Source organism: Capsicum annuum, unplaced genomic scaffold (assembly GCF_002878395.1).
Source record: "Capsicum annuum cultivar UCD-10X-F1 unplaced genomic scaffold, UCD10Xv1.1 ctg82890, whole genome shotgun sequence".
In the NCBI taxonomy this organism is placed as follows: domain Eukaryota; kingdom Viridiplantae; phylum Streptophyta; class Magnoliopsida; order Solanales; family Solanaceae; genus Capsicum; species Capsicum annuum.
Window position 1 is genome coordinate 153,374 of NW_025893716.1, and position 11,114 is coordinate 164,487.

The 11,114-nt window shown below is 37.6% G+C and overlaps 1 pseudogene; it reads left to right on the forward strand.

Moving 5' to 3' along the window:
- Window positions 1-11,114, forward strand: part of LOC107847339 — a 57,465-nt pseudogene that overhangs the window by 19,382 nt on the left and 26,969 nt on the right.

The following is an 11,114-nucleotide window of genomic DNA, read 5'->3' on the forward strand; positions in this document are numbered from 1 at the left end:
ACATTTGATAACTGAGTATGAGTCAGTTGGGGTATGTCTCAATGGCTCGCTGGTTTTATTGATTTTCTTAGAGGCTTGTCAGACTAGTATAGATGTTGGGAGTTGACTAATAAGTCGTATTTTGTTATCTTTTTGAAATTCTTTTATTCTTGGATGATGATTATTCTGTTGATATTTGAGGGTTGTTTATGGAAACCCCGTTGATTTGTGTTGAACTGAATGAAAATGGCTCAAAGGGTTAGCTTGGGGCTACTCATAGCCTCAAGCACCTTGTGACGCTCCGAGACCCATTTTCCGGGGCGTTACAATAGAAATTTAATACACAATATTCAATGAACTAAGAATACACATCTTACTCTGTAGAAATAAAATCAGAGTCAAACACTTACTCCATGGACTACCATACTGTCCACACATGCTGGTAGCTACCAAATTAGGTTATCACTATAAAGGGGTAAATCATTCTCACTCTGACTTCTAACTTTGTGACTTCACATCACGAACTTCTTGATCTAATTTCATTACCAATAGGTCATGAAAACAACACTTTAACACATACTACTGTTCGGGTGAAAGTACAGTTCCAACATTCTGCTACACCTTATTACCTCTAAAGCGTGACACTGGCAACATAAGTTCTAAGAAGAACTGAATACACTTAATACTACAGGCTGAAAAGCATGATTTCATCAAAATCAAGGCTCACACTAGAACCAACACACTCTGAAGCACTAACGGACTCTTCTCAAGTCCTTGGCAAAATCTTATATGATTCGATCAGAACGAACCATACCATTTAGACTCTAAATTTCTGTACTTGAATTAACCCAATGATGAGACGTGTCTGAGGATTTCTAAGACAGGAAAGAATTAGGATGACTGTTACTTTCATATGGGCGACACCATAGCACGAATTTGAGTATGAAAGAGGAACATTCTGAATCTATTACACAAACTAGAACATGAAGAAAGAGAGACATTCCTAAACGCCTAGTAGCCTCCTGCTTATAAGTGTGGTGCACTACACACCCATAAATAAGACTCTACCCAATGCAATTTCGCAGACACCCTGGGACCATGAACCGTGCTTTGATACCAAGTTTGTCACGACCCGAACCGGGTCCTGGCCGTGACGAGTATTCCAAACCATGAGGCCCGAAACACCCCTGTCTGTCTGGTAATCACAAACACAATTCATATGATAAAATAAATGCGGAAGATACATAATATAACGGAAACATGGTCAAGAATCATGCGAAAGTAATAATGGGGAATAATGTCCCACAATCTCAACACAACATCTCTATGACGTCTGCAAAATATCTACTACATGACTAAAACAAATGTCTATCTGGAAACTGGGACAAGGCCCCCAGTAGACCCAAAACTAATAAATGATAAATTAAACTGCAGACATCAGGCCTTCCGAAATATAGAAGGCTCACCACTTGATTCTGTGATCTGTCGAAAGGAATCTACTGGTTGTCTGGACCCCTAGACTGTGCCTCCGAACCTGGAAGGAGAGGGGTTCAATACAAAAGTACTGGTATGCAGAGAAATCAAAACAGAAATATAATATTTTTACACAATATAGGTGAGAGACATTATAAAGTAGTTTCTTATCAAGTTATTTGAAAACACATGGGCATAATGTAATAGTTTTCAATACCAATGTAATGCGATTGAGCTAGGTGGAATACCCTACAATTGTAATTCCATGGCTATGTGGAATCCGCCTCTGGTGCTCGGCGGCCAAACCTCCAATCCAAGTAGATGCCAGGATTTAGAGTCGGTATACCCCTCATGTGAGTACACCATAGGGAATACCCCCATGTGAGATGTCCCAAATATTTTATTATCCTCCCATGTAGGATACAATATCATATGACCCGCATCGTCAACTACGATTTCCAGCGATAAGCCCTTTCACTCAAACACCTTCTTCGAGCATCCACCTTTCTCATGAAAATCAATGCATTCAAACTTTGTTCAAATCAATCACATGTCATACTCTGTAGGGTATCGTCATAGACGACTTTCAAGCCATCAATATCACATCATTCTTCTCATTCAACCATTGTATTCAACATGAATAAACTTTTCATTTTCAAGTCGAAATCATATCAATTCTCAAAACATTTCATGTCATGCTCTTCAAGATGTTTTCAAACAATTTACATCATACGAACATTTAAAAAAAATTCACATCAAGAGAGGAAATTTCATATCATTCTTGCTCTCAAGTTAACATCTTTTCGGAATACATGCATATACATATATCCTACAGCAAATCACTTTGGGAGTAGGCCTGAGGGCCAAATCAATATCATAAAACGTTTAAAACATAATCATATTCGTAATTTCAAAACCCCCATTTGAAAACATGAATTTTTAAAGCCCATGAGATTTTTGAGATAACCCCACGTACCTTGATTACTACGAATTTTAGGTGCTTCTTGAAGCCTACGTTGAGAGGATTCCAAATATGTAATTAGTTTCTAAAACCCACGGTTGAATCTTGAGTTGCTTGGGTTTTTATTTTGAAACCCTAGAGGGAGTTCTTGAACAATTTTGATGAATGAAGGTGTATTTTGGGATCTTTGGGAACTGAATTTCGTGTTTAGGGCTAAGTAAGGGTGGAAAAGGACCATTTTGCCCCAAAAACGGAGTGTTTAAGTCAGTTTAAATCTTTACATAGGCGCTGCCTATGCAATCTCCTATGTTTACATAGGCACTGCCTATGCTATCGCCTATGTTTACATAGGCGCCGCCTACTACTTTGAAAGGCCATAACTTCTTGCTCGGGTGCCGAATTTTAGCAAAATAGGTATCGTTGGAAAGCTAACTTGAAGACCTATCATTTGACATATAGTAGTCTCTGTAATTCGACATATACAGAGAGTTATGGTCAATGGAAGTTGACACAAATTACAACATCCACTAAAACTTAATTGATCAAAATAGTTTCAACTCGTCCTTGAGTTGAAGGACCTCTATGGTCTTAATTCAAGCTTGAATGGATTCACATACTACTCAAATAATTAACATGCCATATTGGCATGGGATCTGTGGCTTTGGAATTATCAATGCATCGAAATCATAGTCTATATTGTAGCCCAAAATGTGGGGTGTTACACTTAGGTCATGCAGCTCATAACTCATGTACACGTATCATGCTTTACAGTATACTCAGTTTTCATGACTCATGCTATGCCCCTACAGATCAGATAAATTCATACCACGTCATGTATATCCTCAGTTCAAACCTTTTTGGTAAATCCATGCTCAGCTACCTCATATTAGTCAGTCAGTCCCTTCTCGTATGCATAATACTCTATGGTCTCAGTACAGCTATTTAGACTAAGTACAATTCAGTCTTGCATACCTAGTATTCAATTACCAGTTGTTCAGTTAATCAGATAAGTTAGTATATTTATGCACTCGTAATCAGCTAAGTCCATACATCATGTCTTAGTTTCACATCCCAGCTATTAAGTCACAATTCTGTTCGTAAGTGCCTTGTACACCGCCTTATTTTTCCTTAGTATCTCAGCTAAGTCAGGATTATTCAAGGGAAAAGGTACCAAGGGGGAGATACCCTATATCCCCCGACCTTATGTGATTTAAACATACCACATTCTTTTCTCTAGATGAATCCAGCTGGAGGAAGGGTTACTTATAAGCTGACCCTCTAGTTCTAAATTTTAGTCGTAACCTATGTTCTTAATGGCTCATTTTAGCCCACGATACTCTATCCATGTCACGTATTACAGACTCAGTTCAACTCATGTATTATGTTTCAAACTCATTTATGTTCTCATGTTTTCACTCATGCATATTGAGTGATTAATCTCAAACTCATCGATATTTTTAGTACAACATAACAGTCTTCCTTGAGCTTACTCATTCTCATGTTTAGATTTCAGTACCAAACTTGGTACCATTACCATTGCATGTTCAGTCGTATGTTCATGAGTCAGTTCAATCATGTAGCCACGCATCAGTTATGTGTGGTAGCTTATAAATACTTTCAGTCATGCATTCACGATCACGTTAGTCATAAAATCATGCATCATATATGCATGGACTCAGCTTATTAGTTATGCATCAGATGTGCATTCTCATTTTGAGAAAACTTAGTTCATCAGAACACTTAGTCTGTCATTCATAAATCAGTTATGCATGCATCAGATATGCATGTTCAGTATGATATATTCAGCTTGTTAGTCATGTCAGCCATGAAATCATATCCATTCATTCATGCTCAGTACTCACGTCAGTTGTCTTTTCTCCCCTCTCAGTCAGTCTCATTCGAGGACGAATGTTCCAAGGGGGAGATATTATAAGACCCCGTAAAAGTTGCATATCAAATTCATATCTTAAAGCTCCGTGAGAGATTCCAACACTTAGAAAATTTTTTTGCTAAGTGTTCAAGTTCAACACTTACTCTCATTTTAGACCTCCTAACTTCAGAGATTTATTTGATGACCTTCCCGACCTCCATTTTTAGATTTTCAAGTTGCGTTGCGATGGGAAAAGTCCCTAGTACGTATTGGACACATTCCAGGCGCATTTTGGGCGCATTTCAGTGGCTAACTCACTGGTTTGAAATGCTCCCACATTCCGAGCGCATTTCAGGTCAAAAAATTCAGTCAACTTCAAACTATCATAACTTCATGCATATAATGAACTGTGAGAGATGCTATATATCAATAGAAAGATATTTGAGTATCTTTGTTTATTTATATATAATTCAATTGAGTTCATATGTTAGACTAATATCCTAATTGAATGTGAGTTCTCATAGGGTCAACTACAACTTCAATTGAGTCTTTTGTCAATTGCATGATGAAACGGTACTGCGTTCCTCCCAACCAGAGTCGGCAATCGATCACTTTGAGCCGAACCAATTCTTACTACCTTATATGTTAGACTAATACCTTAATTGATTAATATAGGACTAGGGTACTAATATCTTGATTGAATAATCTGGGACTAGGGGTGAGTTCTCATAGGGTAAACTATTGATTAATCTAGGACTAGGGGTGAGTTCTCATAGGGTCAGCCACAATAGATGGCAGTGCCTATTTGATAATTTACAATATATGGGTAATCTGTTGCGACATATGCCAATCCATTTGATAATTTACAATAGATGGGTAATCTGTCGCAACAGATGACTTAATCTGTTTGATAATTTACATCAGATTCGTAATCTATTGTTACCTAATCTGATTGATAATTTACAACATATGAGAAATCTGACACAACATGTTGAACATTTGTTTTTTACAATTTCAATTGAGTTCATATGTTAGACTCCTAAATTGATTAATCTAGGACCAGGGGCGAGTTTTCACAGGGTCACCTCCTAGAGTACTCGGTCAACTACAACTTCAATTTTTTTTATATGATTTTAAAAATTACACATATATTTTATGATTTTAAAAATAATTAAGATCATTTCGGACCAAATTAACATTTTCAAAACTACTTGTCATTCTTTTTCAAAATACAAATCAACCCATACAAAACATTTCATCATTTCAAATCTTGAGTTCTAGCTCTTTCTCTCTCATTCCCACTCAACAATACAATACATACAACAACTACTCAACAAATTTGCTCAACCCTCCACAACATATCACTTTTCTTCTCATTTCTGACCACATAGGTGCTATTTTTGACATCATTCTTGCTTGTATCAGTTATTTTCTTTGTCTTCGTAGGCAACAGAGTTCGAGAAGAGCTCTATATTTGTTTTTTTCTAAAAAATAAGGGCTTTTAAGTTAATGATGAAAAATAAAAATTTTAGTTGTATTATCTTTGAGAATAGGTTTATAATTTTGAGTTTTGATGGTAAAATTGTAGGAAGAACTCGAGAAATCTCTAGTTTCAGTCGCAGTGTTACGTTGATTATCGTGGTATAGTTGGATGGTGTTGGTGGTTGTGGTGGTGGTGGTGGTGGTGTTTGTGGTCTTCGTGGTGGCACCGATGGTGGCATTGGTTGGTGGTGTTTGTGGTGGTGTCGGTATTCGTGGTGTTTGTTTGTTGGCATTGGTTGGTGGTGTTTACGGTGGTGGTTGTTGGTGTGTCGGTATTCGTAGTGTTTGTAATGTATTTTTTAAAATCTATGCATACATCAACTATAATGTAATTTTTATTTTTCTTTGTCTATAGGTAAAACATGTCTCCGAAAAGAAAAGAAAGTGAAAATGGATTAACGTCTGACCACTTAAAAAAAAGGCTACAGTACAGAGGGATTTGGAGGAGCTTCCTGACCAATCTCAGTTAGGGAAAAGTGAAGCTGGGGAGAGATGTAAAAACAACATTGAGGGAGGTGGACAAGGGTCCGTAGATGGTGATGAAGAAAATAACAGTGAGAAAGAGGAGGAATTAGAGAGTCAGAAAGAGAAAGAGAATGATCATCAACATGATGATAATGGATCACTGACAAGGCGTGATTTAATATCGACATCCCAGTATAATCCTATCAAAACTTTTAGTATTGATAGGTTTGAAGTTGCAATGCCAATAAATGACCCAGAAGGAAAATAGCTAACTAGTCAAATTGTACTTATGAAAAATTTTGAACATTTTATGAAAATTATGAAGAACGAAAACATAGGCAGACTTTTTAAGAAGAGCTTCTTTGGATGCTTTCTTGAGCTGCCTAGGGACCCTTCTGCCCGTATTCGTTTTTCTGTGATGATGGTATATGGTCTTCTCAAGCGCAGGATCAAGTACACGGGGGATGATAAAGATTCAGAGAAGGGGGGCAAAAAGAAGATGGATGAAATCTGGATCAACTACTGTGGCATGCCTATTTGTTTTGGCTTGCAAGAGTTTGCCATAGTGATGGGCCTGAGATGCCATCATCCAGAAGGACCACCACCCCGTAAAATATCCAAGGCAAGAAAATGCAAGGGAAAAATATATGGATTGTTTGACATTGCTCGACGTGGCTACAAAGCATCGGATTTGTTGACAGATCTCGAGGATAAAACCATACCAGAGCAGTACAGGGAGAAGTTGTGCTTAGTTTGGTTTGCCCATTCGGTTATATTGGCAAGAGACATCAACAAGGTCATAGAAGATGATTTGTTGGCGCGTACTGAGGATTTTGATAAATTCAACAATTATCCCTGGGGATATGACAGCTTTTACTTGACTGTCTAATATTCACTGACAAAGCTATCCTCAGGGACGACCACATTATACGTCTTTCCTTGGGATTTCATGGTAAAATTAATCACTAATTTTAATCATCCATTAATTTATATTGAATATAGTTATTATGATTTTTTAACTTACTTCCTGTTTACACTTTTTAGGCTTGGTTATTTGAAGCCATTCCTTCCCTCCAAAAGCAGTTAATAGATTACCCGGCTGAGGTTTCTCATCCAAGGATGTTTAGGTGGTTGGCTGCAAAGAGCAACACCAATATTAAGGAGGCTGATCTCTTTAACCCTCCGGATGATGCAGTACGTCTTCTTCAAGTAAAATAATTCTACTCAAAGATAAGAAAGTTATTGAACAGATATTATATCTGGTGCATGAGATATTATATCTGATGCACCAGATGGGACATCTGTTGCGACTGGGTATATCTTGCATCAGATTACCCATTTGTGGCTTTGTTTCTCTGAACCCGACTCCTAAAAGATTAACCATCTACTGCAAATTATGCAACAGATGTTTAATCTGATAACATATCGTTCATCTGTTGTGACGTACAGATCATCTGTTGCATAATAGATTTGTAACACCCCATAAAATTCGTGCATGGATTAGCCTTTAATAGAGTGCTCTTAGACTTAAAAACTTGAAAAATTTCCAAGTGTAACTTAGAGTCATTTTAGCTGGCAATCTTCGGGATACAACTTTTCAACCTTTCCGATCTCCATTTTTAGATTTTCAAGTTGCTTTACGATTGGTCATAGTACATCTCGAAAAAGTTTTGAAAATTTTTGGAACGCATAAGGCTGCGTTTGTATTTCAAAACAGTAGCAAAACGCATAGCCTATTGCCCAGTTTTCAGCATTTCAGGGTCAACTTGAAATGATCTTAACTCTCTGAATATAATGAACTGGGAGAGATGCTACCTATCAAATAAAAGATCTTTGAGTTTTCTTTCTAATGCAACTGGTTTCATCCAAATCCAATATCTGAGTAAGGAGTTATACCCGTTTTACTTCAGCCTGTCGGTTGTCAACTGAGGGACAGTTTCGACTTTGTTTGTTTTCTTAGGGGCATTTTAGTCATTTTACCTCACCCAAATTTCATCTATAACACCAGATTTAGCCCCCAATTCATCAAAATATAATCCTTTTCTCAAATTTTCTCACAAGAACACCCCTTAGGGTTTCAAACAAAAATCCCAAATAACTCAAGATTCAACTGTGGGTTTTGGAAGATAATTAGAGATTTGGAATCCCCACATTGTAGGCTTCACGGATCATCCCTCAATTTCTTAAATAGAGGTATGCGGGGTTTTCCTAAATTCTCTTGGGCATAGAAAAATCATGTTTTAGAATGGGGTTTTTGAATCTATGTTAATATTCATGTATTAAGTGTTTTAACATCATTGTTTTCGTCTTTTGACCTTCCCCAAAGTGATTTGAGAATATGAATGTATGAAACCATTTACTTAAGAATGAATTCTTGTTGAGAGCATAATTTTCGGTAAATTCCCTCTTATTATGAATTTTTCAGATTTCTCATAGCATATGAATTGTTTTGCAATGCATCCTTGAAAAGCACTCTATGAAATGATTGAACTCTTGTTATGATTTAAAGGTGGTTTTAAATCACTAAAGAGGGAATCTAGCATGAATGTTTAATGTTCATAATGCATGTAATTAAAGAGTGCATGGATTTTCTAAAGGCACTAGACCACCATATGTTGATGAAGTTTTTGCATGATTTTGACTTGAGTCTCGAAACACGAAATCTTCTATATCAGTTGCATGTTTTTGGTGGTCTAAATTATGCTTTAAATGAAAGATTTAGCTTAATGTATTATGGCTCAGAAATCATGACTTGCAAGTCTTGGTATGACGATACCAATTCAGACCAATGCCATATCAGACTTAGACTAATAGACATTTCAGACTATCATGATTTTAGACATTCAGAATGTTACATGTATAGAAAAGGTTAAAAATAGGCATACAGAGATGTTAGGTGGTTCCCTGAAGAGGGCTTGAGTTCAAGCAACTCATTGCCTAAAATCGTGGTTTGTCGACTCAGGTATATTATTATATGCAGACTTAAGTGTCGTGTGGCATATTAGATTCAAGAACTCCAACCCTTGCGGCATACTCGGGTTAGAGGCTTCCCGGCCAAGTCAATGGTGGATTCCATATCGCCCGTGGAATATCAGACTTGTAGGGAATACCACCTAACTAAGACGTAATACACAGATCATAATTTGAAAGTTACAGACAGGTTATATGTTTTTAGAAAGTGCCCATGTGTTTTCAAAAGCTATTTTATAGGTGATGTGTTGATGAAAATTGCTCTCATATATTATATATATGTTCAAATACATTATTTTGGATTGCTTCGTGTGCCAGTACATTTGTGCTGACCCTCGCCCCCCTCCCTCCTTCCAGGTTTTGAGACACAGTCTAGAGGGTCCAGATAAATAGTAGATATTTCAGATCGCAGAGCAGATTGTGCACGGTTGAGCCTTCTATATTCTAGAAGGCCTGTTTACTTTCAGATATGTATCTTTAGTCATGTTTTGGTCTACTGGGGGCCTTATCCCAGTTTTTAGACAGTTTTGTTTAGTTCATAATAGAGATTTCGCAGACTGAGTCAGACATTATTATTATCCAGATATCTTTTGGATTTCAATTTTTTAGTATTATGATCACATTCAGACTGACCATGTTTCCGTATTAGATTTCTATTTCCCAATTATCTTTTATTATATGAATGTTGTGCATGATTACCAGATAGACAGAGGGCATACTGGGCCTTCACGGTTCGGGAATGCTCATAACGTCTAGGGCCCCGATTCAGGTCGCGACAAGATTACCCGTCTTGTGCAGCTGTTGCAACAAACGATTGATATTTTGCATCAGATTATCCACGTGTTGCTCTGTTTCTCTAAACCAGACTCTAAACGGATTTTAACCATATACTGCAAACTATGCAACAGATGGGTCTTTTTTTTTAAAATGTAGCCCAACTGTGAAATTATTATATTATATGATTTAAATGCATCTGTCTTTTTTTTCTTTTTTATAGGTTGTGCATCCATGGATCGTGCCTACTGAAGAGGAGTCGGTGATGACTTCTTATACTACTCTAGGTCATGTTGATACTATTGTAGACCCAACGGTGGAGTTAATAAAGAAGGAATTAGCTGGAGAAACAGCCATAAGAAGACCAGTTAGGCAAGGTCAGCCTAATGTTGAGGTTCTTCATGACCAACCTTTTACTAAGGCAAATCCAGGTGCTTCTTCTGGTGGAGTTATTGGTGTTGGTGGCAGGCATGCTGATTCTACTACCACTCGTGATGATGAGCATGTTGATGCTCAAGAAAGAATAAATATGTTTGAAAATACCCCTTTTCGCCCTTACACAGGTCTCTCTCACCCCTCTTCATCCTCGTGTTCTCGTTGCGAATACGATAAGTGCAAGGACACACAGGATAAACTCTTTGAAAAAGTAGAGGCTATCTCTAAAGCTATCGAGGAATTAAAATTCAAGAGGTGTTTCATACCATCCAAGAAGGTGAGGGAGCCACACACTCCTACGGCGTTGGTTAGGAGAAAAAAGAGCAATTAGAGACGTACTCTCCCCTCGAAAATCAAAAGAAATTGCAATTCCTCCCTCCAAAAGCTGTTGAAGTTCCAGAGCCAGTCAAGAAGGTGGACATATACGTGGAACTTGGCACTGAAGAGAAGAGGGATCTGCAACAGGCCAAGAATGCCAAGCCAGGCACACCATATTACCCCAGGCCTCCCTTTTCCCCCCAAGACTTTTAGACTATGACTGATATGCGTATGCCGTATGAGGACAAGGAAAGTTTACTTTTCCTAACCTAGCCCTTCTAATCTACCCCATGAAGAAGAAGTTACGCAATAGATTTCACATCTGTT